At 56.6% G+C, this 20,731-nt stretch overlaps 1 protein-coding gene across 5 annotated transcripts in view; it reads left to right on the top strand.

Annotated features, from left to right (window-relative positions):
* Positions 1–20,731, top strand: part of GRIP2 (glutamate receptor interacting protein 2) — a 138,507-nt gene that overhangs the window by 40,311 nt on the left and 77,465 nt on the right. The gene's annotated exons all lie outside the window — the stretch shown is intronic.

Here is a 20,731-nt window from a genome sequence, read left to right as displayed (position 1 = left end):
TCTCTGCCTCTGAGCTGACCTCTCTGCTCCTTGTCTTCTCTTCTGCTCTCTCTTGCTCTTTTTGTCCCTGTCTGTGTCCTCTCCTGCTTTCTCTGTGACTGTCTCCCTTGCTCTCTACTTTTCTTTGCCACCGTCTCCTTCATCGCCCCCTCACATGGCATGTCCCTGGCGGCCTTTCCTTTTCTCCTGATTCAGGGCATGGGGCTGTCCGGGTGGAGCTAGTGTGTGTGTGTGTGTGTGTGTGTGTGTGTGTGTGTGTGTGTGTGTGTGTGTGTGTGTGTGTGTGTGTGTGTGTGTGTGTGTGTGTGTATGTGTAGGGCGAGGTGGGGAGCTGGGGCAGGGGGCCATGGGCAAATGCAGGACTTGGACCTGGGTGCCTGAGCCCCAGAAGGGGGCTCCTGAAGGAGGCGAGGCTGTGGTGGGAGTCGGGGGAGGGAGGAGTGTCTAGAGCAGGGAGTCCAGGCCTCCAGGCCCTGTGACCCCAGGTCTCAGCTGTGGCCTCCCTGTGTTGCGGTCTCATCTGCAGCATGGGGTGGCAGGAGATGGTGGATTCGCAGCCTCTATGCTTCAGGCCTCAGAACTAAGAATAATTGTACTGTTCATAAGAACAAGAGTAACTGACATTAATTCAGTGCTACTGTGTGCCAGACATTCTGCTAACTCACTGATTCCTCACAACAGCCCTGCAAGGTTGGCCCTGTCCTTATCCTGAATGTACACGGGGGAAACTGAGGCACAGAGAGGTTAAGTAACTTGCCCATGGCCACACAGCTGACATCCAGATGTTTTCTGAAGCCAATTCTTATAACTGCCATGAGCATTTTCTAGACACTGAGGGACCTACATGGGGGGAAGTGCTGCTTCAGGAGCGGTCAAGAGGTAGCAGGGTCTGTGGGATGACAAAGGGCTCTAGACCCTGCACTGGCCACGGACAACTGGTGGTCTGACGTCCCAGAGGTCCCTGGAAGCCACTTCCCTGGGGACAGAGTAGCATTAAGAACAGTATTTCCCTTGGGGCTTCCCAGGGACCCCTGTGCTGGGACTGTCCCCAAGGGAGAATTCCCCTCCCCCAACAAGACTGTTATCCTCCTGTTCAGGTCCACAGCCCCAGAGAACCCAGTGGAATCCTCCCATGCTGGAGGGATAGACAGACACATGCAGGGATAGTCTGACCTGCTTCTGATTTGAGTGTTCCCCAGGATATGGAGAACAGCCAACTACATGCCGTGAATCAGGTTCTGGGTCTTGGAGATTCAGGAAGTGCCTGTATTTTCCCCGACAGACCTGGATTCAAATCGTGCCCCTGGCTCTTTCTTCCTGTGTGGCTCACTCAGAACCTCAGTTTCCTCATTGGTAAAATGTACCCAAGACAAGCCACCCTCCCAAGATTGCAGTGACGGTTAGGAAAGATTGGGGGAGGGACTGGCACACGGTGGACTCCTGGTAATCTTGATTTTCATCTTCCCATCGGCAGCTGAGCTTCCTCTTCCCCCTCAACCCTCCGCCCCCACCCTACAAACACATGGACCCCAGGCTGCTTGTGTCTGGGACCAGCAAGCCTCTAACAGGAAAGAAACATAGAAAGCAGAAGGGAGCACGGCCTGACTGTGAGGGCACACTGTGTGCTGATGGCTGCCAGGTACCATGGCATCTCTCCACTCCTTTAGGGGGGCTCGAAGGGAAGCACAGGGACCTTGTTCGCCCGTATAGTGAGCCTGCACATCCATTTAAAATGGGATTTATCGGGACTTCCCTGCTGGTCCAGTGGTTAAGACTCTGTGCGTCCATTGCAGGGGACACAGGTTCAGTTCCTGGTCGGGGAACTGAGATCCTGCATGCTGCACAGTGGCCAAAAAAATGAAAAAATAAATAAATAAAATGGGAATTCTCAGGGGAGAGGGATTCAAGAGGCTGGGGGAAGGGGAGGTGTTTCTTCTTCTTTGCCAAAGTATTTTTTTTAATGCGTGAGGACACATCTTCCCACTTCTAGCCCATATTTTTTAATAGACAAACCTTCCTGTTTTCCATCTTTTCTGGGTAAGACCCCCAAGTTCCTCACCCTGTGACTGCTTAAGTGGGGGGTCCCTGGGCCCCATAGCTATCTGCAACCTCTCCCGTGTCCCCCAGACTGGGATTTGAGGCTTTGCTTAAATCGAGGAGCAGTGCTTCCTGCCCGGGGCTGGAACTGGAGAAAGGGGTGCAGACCGGCTGGCCTGCCAATTTCTGCCACAGCCCAAGAGGCCGAGGGAGCCCCTGCTGTGTGCACACGGCAGTGGGAGCACTTCTACCGTGCTGGACACTCAGTGTCTACCCCTCGCCCACTTCAGTCCTGACAGTGGCCTTTTTTTCCACATCTGGACAGTAGGGAAGCAGAGGCTTGAGGAGGGGAGGGGCCTGCAGAGCTGGACCGACTCTAACACCCAAGTGCTGCACCCCTGAGCCAGGCTTGGGCCTCTGGAGGCATAAAATGGTTACATTCAATTCAAAGAGTGAGAGATTTAATTTGATGCGTGCTGATGTGCCAAGGCAGGATACACAGGTCCTGGAGCCAGTGGCCGAGTGTAAGTCCCAGCTGTGCCACCAGGGCAAGTGCCTTCACCTCTCTGGATCTCTGGTTTCCCATCTGTGAAATGGGATTAATACTGAGTGGCTGCGAGGACCACTGAGATGATACTTTCAAAGTGCTAGGTGTCAGAGCACCAGAAGGGGACCACCTGCAGTTCCTGACCCAAAGGGCTCAGACCCGGGGAGAAACGACTTGTAGATGATGTCAGGGCATCAGGGAGGTGGGCGGACAGAGTCCCATTGGCGCCTGGAGAAGGAAGCAATGATTTTGCTTGCAAGAGGTCAGGGAAGCTCCCAGAGCAGGGTCTTTAAGGATGAGTAGGAGTTTTCCAGGCAGCTAAGGGAGGAAGAGAGCTTTTAGGCAAAGGGAACAGCTTGTACCAATGCCTGGAGATTTAAAAGAGCTGCCTTAGAGAAGCGGTCAGCTGACTTTGGCCAGCATGAAGGGTTTGGCACAGAAGGGAACCAGGGCAGAGGAGGTGGGAGACTGTGGAGCTTGGACTTTGTCCTGGGGGCAGTGGGAGCCGTGGAAGGACTGTGAGCAGCAGGGAGTGGAGGACAGTTCTGAGTGTTAGAATGGGCTCTGGCTGCTGTGCTGACCACAGGCAGGGATACGGGGAGAGACTGGGCTGGAGTCCAGGTGAGAGGTGAGGAGCTGGGGCTCAGTCGATGTTTGTTGAGGCAGGAGAATACCCTGTGCCATCCACTCATTTAAAGGATACCTACTGAGCACCTGTTACGTGTCAGGTACTGTTCTAGACCGTGAGGGTACAACAGGGAACAAGATGGACAAAAATCCCTGCCCTCATGGAGCTGACCTTCTAGGAGGAGTGACAGCCAAGGGACAAGACGAATAAGGGTAATATATTTCCCTTATTTGGTAGTGACACATGCTGTGAAGAAAGATGAGGCAGGGAGAGGGCATGGGGTGTGTGAGTAGTGGGGTACAGTTTCAAATGGGGTGTTGAGGGAAAGCCACACTGAGAAGGTGACATTAGTGCAAAGCCCTGACGGAGGTGGGAGAGGGAGGCAGGTGGCTATCCAGGGGAAGAATGCGGCTGGCAGAGGCTACAGCCAGTGCAAAGGCCCTGGGACGGTGGACGTGTTGGGTGTCCCCAGGCCGGCAAGGCTGGAGCAGGATGGGTGAGGGGCCTCTGGTCTGGCCCCTGTGCTTCTGGAGGCGCCACGGGCAGTCTAGGGATGACGAGATTTTTTTTTTCTTTTTTAATTAATTTATTTATTTTTGGCTGCGTTGTGTCCTCGTTGCTGCGCACGGGCTTTCTGTAGTTGCGGCGAGCGGGGGCTGCTCTTTGTTGTGGTGTGCGGGCTTCTCATTTTGGTGGCTTCTTTTGCTGTGGAGCACGGGCTCTAGGCGTGCAGGCTTCAGTAGCTGTGGCACACGGGCTCAGTAGTTGTGGTGCACGGGCTTAGTTGCTCCACGGCATGTGAGATCTTCCCGGACCAGGGATCAAACCCGTGTCCCCTGCATTGGCAGACGGATTCTTAACCACTGCACCACCAGGGAAGCCCAGTGATGAGGTTATTCAGGATAGTAATCCCCCCGCCGGCTGAGTGCGGCCTCCTGCGCGGGCCCTCCCAAGCTTTCTCCTTCTGCCCCCACTCTGTGGCGCACCTCTGTGATGAATTATTCACTCCTTCCTTCCCCTCCATAATGAGACTCTCCTCTGTCTGCCTCTCTCCTCCACATCCGGCTCCCGGCATTTCTCACACTGCGGCAGCTGCGCTGGGGTCTCAGATCTGACTCTCGATGTGGAAATGAGCCTCCTCCCACCAGTGCCTAGACAGCAACCACTTCCCCGGCCTCTGCCCTCCTTGATGCTGGGAGCACCAGAATTTCAGATCACCTATGGTGTCTAGAGACCCCGGGGCTTCTCCCTTTATCAAGAAGCCGAGGGTAAACTCTCATCCCTGGAATAATTCCTGGAATCCCAGCAGCCTGGAGTGAACCTCTGGACCTGTTCTTTGTTTCCCAAGCATTTGTTAAGCACTTGTTGTTTGCCAGGTGCTGTGCTAAGTACTTCATGTGTACTTTCTCATCCTCACAACAGTCCTGTGAGCTATGAACTAAATCGCCCCATTTTACAGGTGAGGAAACTGAGGCTTAAAGAGGAAGTGACTTTCCAACTTTCCAAGGTCACACAGCCAGGAAGGAAATGGTGGAGCCTGTGTACTGGCCCCACCCCACCCACCCACCCACCCAGGCCGTCTGACTTCCAAGTCCAAACATCTCACTATGGGCATATTTCTCAGTGGTCAGTTATCTGGCCTCCCCACCAGGAGCAGGGGACCCCTCTGTTGCGTTCCCAGCGTGTAGCTACTGGTCTGTTTTCTCCAGGCTCCCCCAAGTTATCCACCCTTCCTCTGCTCCCCCCCGCCCCAGGACAGCCCTGCAGAAACAGTGATGGGGTCCCCCAGGGTTCCCCCTCCAAGCTGAGCAGCGTGTCATCCACCAGCACCAGTGCTGATCTTGTTAGCCAATGTCCCAGCATTGTGTCCGTTTGTTGGCTTGAATGTTCAGTCCAGCAGGACCATCTGCCTGTCTTAATTGCCCAGATAATTGTGAAGGCTGCCGGTCCTGTCTCCTCCCTGGGGAGATGGGCTGATGGAGCAGAAAGAACATCTGTCAGGCAGGGCTGGCTGGATAACCGCCCTCTCCGTGGTCCTGGAGCAGTTCCCTGCTCCTCCTGGGAATTGCCCCTCAGTTTCCCTTGTGTGCCCCCACCTTGCTGTCCCGTAGCTGGAACCCTGCTCACCCTCCCCGCCATCCGCCCATCGACCTTGTCTCTCCAGCCCCTGCATTTCGCCAACTTGGCCGAGGTGACGGCGACTCATAAGCAGATGTGTGGGCAGGTGAGCGGACAAGGGGAGCAGGCACCTACCCAGCAACCTCTTACAGCCACACAACTGGGGCAGCTGGGGTCCCTGCAGGTAACCTTAAGGACAGTCCCTGCCCCTCACTGAGTCTTGGTACCCCATTTGCAAAATAGTCTGTTGAGGAAAGTTTGTTTGAGGTTTGGGTCGTTTGGAGCCCAAGCTGGGGACGGAGGTGAGGGTGTCCCAGGCTGGCAAGGTTGGAGCTGAAGCAGCCCCCAGAGACTACAGGTCCTGCTCCTGCCCCAGCCCACGCATGTACCCCCATTTTATACATGAGAAGGTTGAGGCCAGTTTTTTTCAAGGTCACCCAGCCGGTCAGGGGTGGAGATAGGACCTGAACCCAGGGTCCCCTCTCAGGCCCCCATGCTGCCACTGCTGGAGGGGGCGGTGCTGGCAACGTGGAATGTTCATCACCTCTTAGGAGTCAGGCTTATCCGGGGATGGAAGGGCAAGGCAGAGGGGGATGTCCGGGGAGGTGAAAGTGGGACTGAGGGATGCCTGAGGGCTTTGGAAACGCAGATGGGACACCAACCAGCTAGAGTATCCCCCAGGAGGTGACAGTGGGCAACCCTGGGGGACTTGCAGGATTTGGCCAGGCAGAGGAGGGATTAGGGCCAGCGCATTCTTGGGTTACTGAGAGTGTGACGGCTTGGAGGTGGGAATGGGCTCAGGGTGCTGGGAATGGTGGGAGACGAGGCTGCACAGGAGGATGGCCAGTTTTGGGCACCGGTTGGCGACCTCCCAAGGATTCTTCCTAAATGGTGCTGAGGGGGCTGTGGAATGTGGGGTACCTCAGGTAGCAGGCGCTGGCCCAGAAATCTCAGTGCCAAGCCTTGTCCTCAAATAAGTGGCCTCTGCCAGGGCCCACCCCAGCCCTGCAGCCCCTGCCCCCCACCTCCCCCAGTGGGGTCCTTCTGCCTGGATCTCATTGGTATAGTCTCAGCTGGGCTGTACGGGCTCCTTGGATGGGCCTTCGCAAATTCTCTCCCTGCTTGAGCTTCTACCACTAATGAGTCCACAACTGCAGGGTTCTCTTTCAAGTAGTCCACCAGGAGGACAAAAAGTAAGACTATCACACAAAGCCCTTTTGAGAATGTGTGTCTGTTGGGCTGGGATTAAGGCTTTGGAGCCAGACACCCGGGTTCTTGTCTCCTGCCCCTCTGGACTCCAGTTTCCTCGTCTGTAAAAAGAGGTGATTGTGCCAACCTCATGGGCCTGAAGCAAATGCCACTGGAAGTTAAAAACACACTGATGTCCAGTGTGGATTAAAGAGCCTGGCCCCAGACTTGGGGCGGGGGACGGTTTGGATGGCCACCTGCTCATTCCAGCCACACACCCAGGAGAGGGCCTCAAGGTAGGAGGGGAGCTGATGGGACCCCACTGGAGCCACATCCAGACTCTGAACTGTGGCCTCTCCCTACAGGGCTCAGATGCCATGACCTGGGTCCAGGCACGGCCGCTGGGTCTCTGCAGGCTGGTCCTGGGGCAGGGGCCTGGAGGAGCCACAGGGAGACAGGCTCTAGCTTAGGATAATGGAGTGACTCCAATCCTCATGACTGTTCAGGAATAGGGTGGGCTGCTCAGGAGGTGGTGAGCTCCCTGTTTGTGGAGGTATGCAAGCTCTACCAGACAGCAGAAAGGATTCCTGCGTCAGATTGTAGAGGGATGAATTATTGGTTTCTTTCTGGTATAGCAATCCAGAGGTGATGTATAGTCATCATTTATTTCTCATTCATTCATTTGGCAAACACTTATTTAGCGCTTACTGTGTGTGAGGCCCAGCCCTGGGCATAGGGTCAAAATCAATGAGCAAGACAGTTGAGGGTCCCCTCTTTGGTGGAAAAGAACAGGTGAGCAAATGCATTGGAGGAAAGGCTGGGAGAGGGTAAAGGGGACCCACCTGGTGTGGTCAGGGCAGGCTTCTTGGTGGAGGTGGCATTTCGGTCAGGCTCTAAGGATGGAGGGGGAAGGGGGTTCCAGGAAGAAGGAGGAGCCCATGTAAAGGACCCAAGGAGGGAGCATCTGAGTCTGACGATCTGACCCTCAGCCCATCTTAGCTGGGGGCCTTGGCCAAGTCCCTTCCCCTCTCTGGGCCTCAGTTTTCCCTCTGTAAGACAGGAGCAGCAATGCCTACTCAAAGGGCTCTTGAAAGATTCCATGAGACACTGTACTCAATAAAGTGGTAAAACCTTGTGTAAATACCCTTTTTCTAGGGCATTTACACATAGAGGGTAATGCTTTTTTTTAAAAATTTATTTATTGGGCTTCCCTGGTGGCGCAGTGGTTGAGAGTCCGCCTGCCGATGCAGGGGTCACGGGTTCGTGCCCTGGTCTGGGAAGATCCCACATCCCACGTGCCATGGAGCGGCTGGGCCCGTGAGCCATGGCCGCTGAGCCTGCACTCTGCAACAGGAGAGGCCACAACAGTGAGAGGCCCGTGTACCGCAAAAAAAAAAAAAAATTATTATTATTATTGTTTTGGCTGCATTGGGTCTTCGTTGCTGTGTGCGGGCTTCTCATTGTGGTGGCTTCTCTCGTTGCGGAGCACGGGCTCTAGGCGTGTGGGCTCAGTGGTTGTGGCCTGCAGGCTCCAGGCTCAGTAGCTGTGGAGCATGGGCTTAGTTGCTGCACAGCATGTGGGATCTTCCCAGATCAGGGATAGAACCCTTTTCCCCTGCATCGGCAGGTGGATTCTTAACCACTGCGCCACCAGGGAAGCCCCAAAGGGTAATGCTTGATCAAGAGGGTGGGTGGTGGGAGTCCAGGGACAGTATTGGCCACAGGCTGAACCTGAGTCCAACCTCCTGCACCACTTGGATGCCGAGGGCACAGGATGAGGGGCTGCGCCTGCTGCTCCCAAAGCCTCATCGATCACCAGCCGCGAGGGGGCGTTGCTGTCCTCAGGCTCCTGTGTGCTCCACTCCTGCCCTGTTCCCGACAGCTCAGTCGTGTGGCTGCCCAGGCCCTCCATGTGTCACCCTGCCAGCATCTTATCGAGGGGGCTCAGGAGAGCCCGCCCCTCCTTAAATGTCATCCATGAGGCGGCCACAGTGCCGGGACGCCCCATTCAGTGCATTCTCTCCCCCGAAGCAGGTCACCATCTGTCAGGACCCACCCCCTTGCCTGCCCAGCCCACCTGCTCCTGCGGGACCTCCGACCCCAGCCATGCGGGCTGGTGCCTCTCCCTACTATACTTCGCACCTTCCCCCTCTCACCCTTTGTCCAGGCTGCTCCTCTGCCTGGAATTCCCTCCCTGCATCATCTTGGAGGGTTTGGTTCCTATGTCCATCAAGACTTAGCTTAGATACCGCCTCCTCCGGGCAGCTTTCCCTGATGCCCCTGAGTGGCCTGACTGTTTGGCCCCCTTTGTTTTGTTTGGGCTCGTAGTGAATCCTTGTTGAGTGTAGTCCTTTCCACAAGAGACACTGATGTTCTGCATCAGGTGTAATGTTCTTGGCACAGAGTTGGTCCTGTGTGGGCAGTAGCTGGGCCTTGAACCTGGGTCTCTTGACCCCCAGCCCAGGGTTCTCTCTAGGGCTGGACGTGTGGGGGGGTTGGGGAGGGCACTGCCATGGTGTCCTTGGCACCCTGAGATGAGGACGCGTGATGGGGCTGAGCCCTGACAGCCTGCCCACTTATTTTCCCGTTTTGCTCAGGCCCCAAGAGGGCAGGTGGGCAGAGTCTGAGTGGTCCCCGTGGGGAGGAGGGTCAGCCAAGGCCCCCACCCCCACCCAGGGGCCCTCTCAGCACCCAGTTCAGTTATTTTTCTAAGGAACGTAGATTGTCCTCATTCCTCCCTCCCTCTAAACCCTTCCATGGCTCTCCAGTATCCTCGGGAGAGAGCTTCGACTTCTTAACATGCCATTCAAGGCAATTATTTATTTTTTATTTTGAATCCCAGGCTCTGGGGGGTGAGCTGAATTCCTCAGTGTGTGACACACCTGGTCCTGAGCCAGCTGGCACCTGCTCTGGCTGTTTTATCTTACTTTGTCTCCTTCATGCCCTACCCCCACTCCCAGTTACCTCCCTCGAAACCTTCACTCTGTGAAACAGATCTTTACACATGTATGTGCCCTTATAGCACATGTAGTGCTTTATGTATGTTTTTAGTTTACATAAGTGATAGTACAGGGAAATATCATTCTCTTTCCTGCCCTCTCCCTGCCTCCTCTCTTCCCTGCTCTGTCCTTCCTCCCTTCTCCCCACCCCTTCACCTTCCTCCTCCCCCCTTCCTTTCTCCCTTTAACTCACACTGTGTCTCTAAACCTATTCACACGGCTGTGCTTCTCAGCCGGGTTGTCCTCCATGGGGTGTGGCCATCGCATTACCTGTCCCCTCCCCCAGGATGGAGATGCAGGTCATCTTCACCAATGACATTCCTATTCCCGTTTAGGGATCCGTCGGGGGGTGGGGGTCACCCAAGGGTAACTACCAGGAGGGAGGGCGCTGGCTCTCTCATGCCTGCCTCAGTTTTCTGCCCCCCAGCAGTGCCTCTGCCTCTCCATCTCCGCGATGCTCACCAGCGCCTGGTCTTGCCTGCATTTCTCATGTTTGCCACCCTGAAGAGTCAAGTGGGAGAAGCATCATTTCCCCTTCACTTCTCTGCTTACCAGTGAGTGGAGCGGCTCTGCATGAATTTGGGGCCGTTTCCTTCACGCCTGGTGCCCTGCCTGTTCATCATCATCCCCGTTTTCCTTTTCTTCTTGTTTTGCATCGCGATGCATCCTGACTCCATGCTTTTGACCTCTAACCCTGGCAGGTCCCCAAACTCGCACTGCTGGCCCTCGTCATCAGAAGGGAAACAGGCTCAGAGCAGGAAGGGACAGGCCCGAGGCACAGAGAAAATTGGCTTCCAGGTCTCCGGCCCCTGAAGTGCCTTGCGCTCCCCCCTGCCCCTGGTCCCCCCCATGCCGTCTGGACCCTTGCAGCCCATCCCCTTCTGTTGCCATTTGGAAACAAGTCAGATCACATAGGACCCAGTTTAAAACCCTGCAGTGTCTCCCCTGGTGCTGCATCTGGAGCAGAATCCCGACTTCTCTCCTCCTCCTGCCTGCTCCCCAGACAGCCCACGCTCGCCTGGAGACTTCTCCCTGCAGCCGCCCTAGGCTCCTTCCCATCCTGTCTCAGCCTAGAGGCACCTCCTCTGAGAGGCTCCCCGACCCCCCACCTCGTGTTGTCCTGGCCCCCCTCGCCCTCCTCACCGTCTCGATGACTTACCTGTATTTGCAGGGTTTTCTCCTTTGATCTCTGTCCCTCTGCTAGACCAGCAGCCTGAGAGGCAGGCTCTACATCTGCTTTGCCCACTTGGAAACCTCGCGCCCAGCTGAGTTTCTGGCAGGTAGTGGGTGCTTTTGTGTGACTGAGTGACCGGAGAGGTAGGGCCAGGCCGTGTTCACACTGACCACCACCACGGGCACTGCACTCTACAGTTTTTCAGGCATTTTGTTTATTCACAGAGTTTCTCAACAAAACCCTGTGAACACAGACATCTTCATCATTAAGAGGAGGGAGCTGAGGCTCAGAGAGGCCCCCTGCACGGTTATGGCCCCATGTTTCTCCTCCAGGAGGGAAGCCATTGCAAGTGTCAAGCGTGGAGGCCAAGAGGGAGCCCCAAGGAGCTGCCCCATCTGTGGCCAGGCCTGGGCCTGTGGCCCCTTGGCCGTCCCCAGTCAGAGGATTTAGAGAGACTCCCCAGGAGCAGCAGCTTGGGGACCCCGCCGCCCAACAGTCCCTCTCTTTCTTCCTGTATCCGTGAGTGTGCATTTCTCAGGGGGCTGTGGATGGGGTGTTTGTGTATGGCTTAAATCCCTGCTCATGCCTCACACTCTGTGTGACTAAGAGCAAGTGGCTTCACCTCTCTGGGCCTCTGTTTCCTCGTCTCTGAGGTGGGGATGCAATGAGAAGATACGTGTAAAATGCTGAGAACACGGCCTGGTGCAGAGGTTCTGTGCAAAGAACCAGCTGTGGGTCCTCTCACCTCCCCCCCGAGCCTTGCCCTTCCCTGGTCTCTGCACACAGCCTGTTGTTCTTTGCTCTTGCAGCCCCCTGCTACCCCGTGGCCCTGCCTGCCCCTGTGCCCTCCAGGGCCAGAGGAAAGCCGCGGTGAAGGGCGCTGGGAACTGGCAGGTGTGGGCCTGGGGGCCTAGCCTGGGTGCAGCCCACTGGTGTGGCATTACCCCTGAAGTCAGGTGACGGCCCATGGGGCTGGGGCTATGGGGCAGCTTGGCGGAGTGGGGCGCCACAGCCAGACAGCACCCCCTAAGGCGGGGTCACCTCGTGGCCCTCACCTGTGGCTGGTGGCATCACAGACTGGGTTTCAGTGTCCCCGTCTGTAAAATGGGGGCAACAGTGCCCACCTTATGGGAATGTCTTACAACCAGGAGAGGGGAGGGATTGTCCTGGCCTGGCCCTCGGGGTGGTGTGAGGCGGGAGGGAGGGAGAAAGGGACGAAGGGAGAAGCAGCAGAACAACAACAAAGGGTTTATATCTTGTTATCGAATCGCCATCTCTGCGTCCTTCCCACCCAGACTTCATTTCCGGCTGTCACTCAGGGTCCCTGGCAGTCTGCTGTGCTTATGACTAACCAGCCCTGGGGCCTGAGAGGAAGGAAAGAGGCCAGGGTCCAGGCCCCTCTCTGCTCTGGGGGGCCTCAGACACCGTCCTCTCTGAGTCTCGGTTTTCCCATCTGTGCAGCATGGGGGTGGTTCCCACTTGTGGGGGTCACTACCCCTGGGTGGCCGGGGGCCAGGGATGCCGGTGTCCTGCAGTGTGAGGACAGCCCGCTCAGCAGTGGTGCCAGTGGCTCCCCATTAGGAGACTCTGAGAAGGCCCTGCAGGCCTGGCCGCACGTGGGGAAGAGGGCAAGAGTGTGTGCTGGGCAGACCTTCCGAGGTCTGTTCGCCCTCACTCCTCACGGGTTGGGAAGCAGAGGCTCAGGCAGAAAGAAGTGAGTTGCCCGGAATGACAAGGTTCTTGGGTGGCAGGGCTGGGGTTTGAACCTGGGTGCATCTGGCCAGTGCGCTCGTCTACCTTGAAGTTCTGCCTTTCTGGCCTGGATCCATGCAAGGCATTGGTGTGAGACTCTTGGCAGGAAAGTGGATGGATAAATGCTTCCTGACCCAATATGTAGACTCCCTAACCCTAGAAGGTGGTGCTTTTGTTATTCCCATCGTGCAGCTAAGGAAGCTGAGGCCCAGAGAGGTTTGGACACATGCCCCAGGTCATACAGCAATCCATCTTTCAGTTGTCTCATAAAACCTGAGGACGTGGTGTCAGGGCCTCTCCTGACCATGGAGGGGCTGCCTATCAGCTCAGTGGCCCTGCCACCTTCCCCAGGCGGCCCAGCCCCCATCACTGTCATCCACAGTGTTGGAAATGTAGAACACTCACACTCTGTGACCAGCAGCTGCTGGTAGGCCGGGCCCCTAGCAAACCTGGCTTCTAGCCACAGTGCAGGCCCAGCAGTCTGTCTCCCTTTCCCTCTGCTTCCCCAGGGTTTGGCCGCATTGGGAGAGAGGGGTCGTGTTTGGAGCAGGGCCCAGCAGCAGCTTCACCCACTCTCGGCTCCCAGAAGGGACTCTTGCTGCTCATCCCAGGTCCTCCTCCCTTCTCTCTCAGAGACGCTCTGTGTCTGAGGTCCTTGCAGAGCCTCTCACACCCTTGCTCTGCAACCATCTGTGGTTCCCGTTGCCTGCAGGATAGAAGCCAAACCCATAACACAGCATTTCTTAAACTTCGTATGCATCCTCTGGGGAGCTGGTGAAAATGCAGCTTCTGGTTCAGCAGGTCCGGGTGGGGCCTGGGAGCCGGAATTGCTGAGGAGCCCCTGGCAGTGCCGGTGATGCTGCTGCTGCTGCTGGTTGTCAGACCACACCTGGAGGAGCGAGTGTGGCCAGGCTGCCTGTGGCCTGGCTCCAGCTGCACCTCCTGCCTGGTCTCTTCCTCACTTGTCACTTGGGACTGTGTTCATGGCACCTTCCTTCCCATCCTTCAAAGTCAGGCTCAAAAACACCTCCTCGGTGGACCCCTGACAGAGCTGATTGCCCCTCATCTGCACTCCCAGACCCCTTTATCTTGAGAGGCACATAGCAGCGCCTTTAAGAACAGACCTCTTAGGTGTGAACCTGGCTCCACACTTACAGCTGGGTGACCTTGGGCAAGTCAGTTAACCTTTCTGTGCCAAATATTTATTTAAACCCTACCTTGTTCCAGAATGGAGCAACAGTTGCTTCCAAACCCACCTTTGGATAAAATGAATGAAGTGAAAATGTGCTTGGCGGGCTGACAGGAACAGAGGACAGAGGGAAGATGCTGATCCTTGCCTGTCTCCTGGTGTCTGAGTCCCCACTGCCTGGCACAGCAGGTGCGCAGAGAAATGCTGCGTGGAAGCTCTCCCATAATCCATGGCATGACCTTTCCAGGAGCTTCTCGTCCACAAAAGTAAATTCCAAAGGAGCAGCGAGAGAGACAGAACCACGGCAAGGTTTTGGATCTTCCGTCTTAATCGCTCATTTAAATGCGTCTGTACAGAGAGCAAATATTTTCTACGAGAGGGGGTGGACGGAACTCCAAAGGTCTGTGCACCACACAGCCCTCCTCCCTGAAGGGGCTGTAAATGGGGGGAAAGAGGGCGAGGGTCTGTTAAGAGCCGTGTCCCTTTCTGCCTGGTATGGAGCTGGGACTGCTCCAGGGTGGCTCTCAGTGCCCTGGGGATTGTCAGGGTCTTCATCAACAGCCTTGTTGTGACCGTTGCAGGGCACCGTGGACCACACTGAGAGTCTACATTCCCTTCCTGCCTGGTCCGATTCTCCCAGCAAACGCCTCCCAGTTCAGGTCCCCCCAGTCTGACCCAGTGCTCACCATCCCTCCCATGGCTGGGACCTTTGCATCTCTCTTTGACCTTTGGCCTCACTACTGGCCCAAGGGTCCCTGCCCCTGAGACATACCTAAAGTCATCCAAAGAGGACAGCACCCTTGGGAGGGGGGCAAGGAATATGACCTGTGGATACAGGCATACAAGTGACCCCACCCCATACTCAGAGCCTGGATTGTTCTGAATGTGCCGTTAGTGGGGCTGGCAGGAGCCAGCATGGGCAGCCCAGGAACTGTGGGCTGGACTCTGCGGTGGGCATCCCCGCTGAGGAAGAAACTCAGATGCAGTCCCTGGTCCTTAACCACGGGGCTGCACCCTCCCATTTGCTGCAGGACAGAGGTGATTTTGAGCCCCCTTGTTCCCATGCATCTGAGAGCTTCCATGGGAGCCGGGACCTTATCTGTCTCGTTCTCTGCTGCGTTCAGCTGGATGCAATAAGTCGTTAGTTGTACAGGCTGTTGACACCCCGAGTCACTATCGCCCATCCTTCTCCCCAGCACCTCTGCGGTGTCTGGCTCTCAGGTGGTAGCAACACGCACTGGTGGGTGGAGAGCAGGAGCAGCTAGAGAGCTGGAGGAGGGGCCCTGGGTGTCCGTCAGGGTCATCCTGAGCTGGTGCGGAGGAAGCTAGGAGTGTGCCGGGCTGAGGCCCAGCCGGGGCTGGAGTTGTGACCAGCTGCCCCTGCCCATCAACCCGGGATGCACAGCTCGCTCTGTCTTCCCACAGAGCTGGGGGATGCTCTGGATAACAGGCTGCTGGGCTGGTCTTCCCCAAGTCCCACCTTACAGGAAAGGAAACCGAGGCCTGGGAGCAGTAGCTGGAACTTCAGTGGAAGGGCCCAGGGGACTGCGAGTGCAAGGATTTCTAAACTGAGACACACCCTGGCGTCGTTCCACGGCTGCGTTTTATCCGGCTTATGTCCTGGGAATTCTGTGCAAGACTCTGTTGGAATCTGCTACTTAAAAAAAAGAAAAAAAAAAGTTTGGAAGGCCCTGTTCCTCTTTTCCAGGTAGAAAAACTGAGTCTGGGCTGGGAGGCAATCGTTTACCAAAGACCCAGGGCGAGTCAGGGGCAGAGCTGGCCTCAGGGGTCTGTCTGCCTGGGGACCCTGGGGGAGGCCTGCCATCTTCAAAGACCCCTGCCCAGACTCAGGCTGGAGGGGGGGGTGTTGAACCCCATCCAAGGATCAGCCGTGACAAGGGCCGTGTCCCCTTTAAGCAGAGAGCCGCCCGCTGCAGTGGGTGGACTCTTGCCCAGCCAGTGGGAGCTCTGAGCTCCCCTCCCATAGCCCCTCCCTGGCTCCCAAGGGAGTCAGTGGCACCGGGGAGACGAGCAGACATGCTGTGTGGGCTCAGCCGGGAGACCCCTGGAGAGGCGGGTGAGTAACGGGGACCAGTAGGCAGAGTGGCGGGGCCGAACCCTCTGATCCCTCTGGAACTGCCACCCAGAGAGGGGCCTGGGATGGCAAAGCCTGGGACAGCCACTCCCAGACCCAGAGCTTGGAGGGAGGGCAGGCATGGGACACCTGGCCGGTGGGCAGGGGAAAGGGCTGTCTGTCTGACCGTGGCTGCGGGACTGAGTCCGCTGGGCTGTCCTGCATGGCACGGCCGGAGGGCAGCGCTCCTGCCTCAGGCGTGCCCCAGGGAGACGCATCCTGCCCCTGCGTGAGCTGTGGGCGCCGGCTCCCTGGTCAGGGTGCTTTGGGGGGAGCTTCTACATGGGCTCATGGCAAGAGGCAGAGGCCCCGGCGTGGTGCTGTCTGGTCGGTGAGCCTCAGGCTCTGGGAATGCAGAGGGGACAGGTGTTGCTCAGCTGCCACATTCCTGGGTGGGCCCGGGGCTGGGACCCTGGGAGGGGCTCTGGGGCTGGCTAGGTCACCCTTCACTCCATGTCCTGGCCGTCCTGTCAATGCCTTCCCATAGTCGATGTACTCCTGGTGTTACGTCCTTGCAGCAGCTCCAAGGGTAGGGACTGTGGTCCCAGTGGACAGACAGATGGGGAAGCTGAGGCTCGGAGGGGCCAGTGGCTGACCAAGGCCCATAGTGGCTGAGCCGGGATTGGCCCCCTGATGACTTTCATAGCAGAGCTCCCCCAACCATGCTTCCGAGGGCCCGTGAACTTAGGCTCCCACCTCCCCGCCTGTCGCAGAGGGCAGAGACAGGGTTACCCCTAGGTCCCCAGATCATAATAATGTGGTTAATAATAGTAGCTTACAGCTGTTGAGACCTTACTCCGTGCCAGGCTCTGTTCGGAGCTCTCTCTGTGCATTTTCTCATTTAATCCTCACACCACTGTGTATTCAGCACTGTTATTCTCCCCATTTTACAGTTGGGGAAACTGAGGCACAGAGGTGTTAAGTGACTTGTCCAAGGCTAAAGCTAGAAGTAGCACAGCTGGGATTCGACCCCATGCGGTCTGCCCCTGCCACCTCCTGGCGACTCCACTGCCCTCCTGGCTTGGGCACATCTGTCCTCTCAACATCAGGCCCAGGAAGTGGGGTCACCTGGTCCTGCAGTGGTCAGAGCCACAAGGGCAGCAGTGCCCTGGAGACCTCATCTGGGGCACCGCCAAGGAGGTGTCTTCCTCTTCCTCATGGAGCTGCCCCCTCTACCCAGGCTCAGGCCTCAGCATCGCCTGCCTAGACCTTAGCCCCAGTCTCCTCCCTGGCTTCCTGGCCCTCATCCCCCACCGCACCCCACCCCCTCCATGCTGCTGTAGGAGGGAGTTTGCTAAAACTCAGGTTTGATCACAGCTTCTTATCCTGGCATTCAAGGCCCCTCATGATCTCCCTGGCTTTTTCTCTCTCTGATGACTTCCTTGACCCCCACCCTCACCCCTGCAGCCCCCACCCTAGTCTCCTCCCCAGGTCACAGAGCTTCATGATCACACGTGTCTCACTTGGTGTCAACACTGAGGCTTTTTTAAAGAAAAGTCTAAAGAGGGAGCTTCAGGCACAGTGGGATCCAGCTGCTCAGTTAACATGATTAGGACTCCAGGTCTCTGCTTCTTTTTAGGTGAGCTTTATTTCCACGCAGACTCCTCTCCTTGAGGCTCCCAGAGGGCCCCTAGTACCTTAGAGCTTATGGTCAGACAGCTTGATCCTCCTCAAGGAAAGAGAACCTGTTTCCAATAGTTTCAGCAAACGTCCCCAACAGGTGGCCACTCCCTGCACCCTCCACATTTCACAGAGCAGGCTGCGACCCTGAGCAGTCAGGCCACATGCAGTGCTCCTCAGGGAGAGCCAGGCTGGGGTTTGGGGCCAGTGGGACACAGTGCCCAGGGCCCTTTCTCCTCCCCGATGGACTCTGCCAGCACGAGTCCTTTCTCAGGCCCATGCCCTGGCCATGCTGTCTTGGTCCTGGGAGCCTTGTTCACCCCACTAACCCTGAGCCCCTGCAGGAAGGGATGTGACTGGGCCTGGGGCACACAGTAGGCTTGAAAGCAGATTCGGGCAGGAAACTCCCATGCCCCACAGTGTCCACCCTCCTCTGACTCCTGGCCACCAAGTGGTCTTTGTTCCCAGCTCCTGGGAAGGCTCAGACAGGGTGTGTGTGTGTCGGGGTGGGTGGGAGGGTACTTCTGCCATGGCCTGAGCTGCCCACTCCTCTGGGGGGCCCTCACCAGAACCACCTGGATCTTCTGTCAGGCCTGACCTCCTCAGGGCCATGGCTGTGGGAAAAACCCCAGTTCCCAGACCACGGAGGCCAAGGTCTCCAGACCCAGGGAGGCCTGGGTTTGCATCCTATCTCTGCCTCTTCCTGATTCTACGACCTTAAACAACTCATTCCACCTCTTTGATCCCCATTCTCCTAATCTGTAAGTGGGAATTGAATTTCACATGATTTACTGAGAATTTACTGTGTGCCAGACTCTCTATGCCAAAAACAGCAGTGAACAGACAGGCAAAAAACCAGCCCCCCAGGGCTGACATCATAGTGGGAAGGGGCAGATAGGAAATAAGATCACTAAGTTAAAAGAAAAAAAAAGTGAGGTCTGCTAGGTAAGGAAGGCGATGGGAAGTGCTGGAGGTGTTGGGAGTGTAGGTGTAAGTTCAAACAGGCCGCTTGGGAAAGATGAGAAGGTGAAGATTCCACAGGTTCCTGAAGGAGGTGAGGAAGGGGGTTTTGTGGGTGTCTGGAAAGGAGCATTCTTGGCAGAGGGAACAGCCAGTTCAAAGGCCCTGAGGTGAGCCTGAGTCTGGTGTGTGGAATGGTGAGGAGACCAGCGCACTGGAGTGGAGGCAACCCAGGAGAGAGCATTAGGAGGTGAGGTCAGGGAGGCCTGGGGACTGTCAGTTGTGGGGAGAACGTTTGCTTTCATTCTCCGCCGGGTGGACTGAGTCCTCACTGCTCCGCTGGTGACCCAGTTTTGTGGGTTTGAGAGGGACGTGGGAGAGCACAGACCCAGAAGGCCACGGCCCCTCTGGAGCCTGCATCCCTGCCCCACATGACGTTGGGGCCATCGTGGTCCCATGGAGGGGGGTGTCAGCCCAAGCGTGGGCTCAAGGCCCAGTGCCAGGGGCCCCGCACACCTTGTGGAAGAGGGATTGCAGGGCTGGCAACCTCTCTGGTCGTGTCCAGCCTGTGGGTGCCCGAGCGCTAACGTGGGCCTCCTGGGCGCCGGTGCTGCCTCCCTGGGCGCCCCTCTTTTGGGGTCTTTTGCCCTTGTGTTTGGAGGGAGAGAGCAGAGCTGAGGATTAAGGATGTGGTCTGCTGGGGGCCAGACAGACCAATTCCAGTCTGTCTTCTGCAGCTCCCCAGCTGAGTGGCCTGTCTGGGCTTCAGTCTCCTTGTCTGTAAAATGGGATTGTTAGTGAGCTCGCAGAAGAGTTAAACATGTCAGTGCCGGTCAACATGTCAGTCCTCAGTCACCCCAGGACTGTCATGGGGTGAGGGGAGAAGGCAGGAGGGGGCCCATGGCTCTGCCGCTTAGGAGCTGTGTGACCCCAGGCAGTTCCCTTAACCACCTCTCTGTGCCTCAGTTTCCTCATCTATAATGTGGGGATGATCGTGACACCCACCACATAAGATTATCATGAGGATAAAGTGGTAATAATTTAAAATTTCTTAGAATATGGCCTGGGTTCAAATCCTGACCCTGCCCCTTACAATGGGAAGTCGCCTAACCTGCCCGTGCCTCAGCTCCACCATCTGTGAAATGGAAATAACGATCATCCCACCTCAGAAGGTGATGGGGATACGTGAGGCAAAGCTTGTGAAGCACCTAGCACAGCACCTGGCACTTAATCAGGAGGAGTTGTTACCATTACTAATGGGAAAATCTTTCTAACGAAGTGAGTAGAAGGGCCGGGGAGAGAACTTCCATGTGTCCTGGCTCTGTGTACCACATAACCTCGCTGATGCCTCCCACCAACCCACGAGGTGGGCACTGGCTCCTCCACTGTGCCGAGACTCAGAGAGGAGAAGCGACTTGTCCCAGATCCCTTAGCCAGTCGGCAGCAGATTTAGGATCCAAAGCCCATCCTACCCTTTCCATCGAGCCAGCGATGCCTTCGGAGGTGGGGCCGACCCATCCAGGATTGGCCGATCACTTGTCGGAGTGCAATCAGCAATGGGCCGCTGTGTGCAGTTGTGGTTGGACCCAGGGGCGACTGGGGGCCCCCTTCTCCTCAGTGGCACTTGGGCCGGCTGGCCCTGCTGCTGGCTTTCTGTCAAGCGGTTATTTTCTCTTCAGCCCAAGTTGAGCCTCCGGGCATTGGTTTTCCCAGTGGCCCCTCTCTGATGGTGAACGCTCCCTCCTGGAGTCCCGCAGAGCCAGGCATCAGTCACGCCCCCATCGACAGCCCTCCCCAGCCCCCGCTTCCCAAGGCCCTGTCCTGCTTAGGCGGGACCCTGACAAAGGCAGCCTGGCCAAGGGCTGACTTCCTTGTTCCCTTTCTCAAAGCTCAGTGGCTCCCTGGGGCTCCAGAGAAACGGAGGTAATGAAGGCAAATTAGCAATGCTTTCAGGAGAAATAAAATAAAAAAGAAACCCATCCACCCGGGCTGCAGCTTGGGGGCCGGGGACCAGGTGTGCGGTCTGTGCTCAGCACGGTGTCTCTCCCTCCTGCTCCCCCGACTTGCCCAGCCTGAGTCGGCCGGATGGTCTGGCATTGCTGCGAAATGAATTTCCCTCTGAAGCGAGTTCTTACAGGACAGATTGACTGAAGGAAAAAGCTCATAATTGCCCATTGCTGGAAGGAGGAGACAGGAAAAACACTCGGATAAAAATATCTCTGTTTTTTGTGCACTTTTCCAGCTGAAAATTGGTGGGAAAGATGTTTTTGAAAAGCCTTCATCTATAAGCATATAATTACCAGGTCCCAGAACAAAAAATAGAGAGAGAGCGGGAGAGAGCAGGCATGTTCTCCGAGGGAGGAGGACTGGGGTCCGAACCCTCCT

Source organism: Orcinus orca, chromosome 10 (assembly GCF_937001465.1).
Source record: "Orcinus orca chromosome 10, mOrcOrc1.1, whole genome shotgun sequence".
NCBI lineage: Eukaryota > Metazoa > Chordata > Mammalia > Artiodactyla > Delphinidae > Orcinus > Orcinus orca.
The sequence above is the reverse complement of the archived record's forward strand: the minus strand, read 5'-3'. Positions and strand labels throughout refer to the sequence as shown.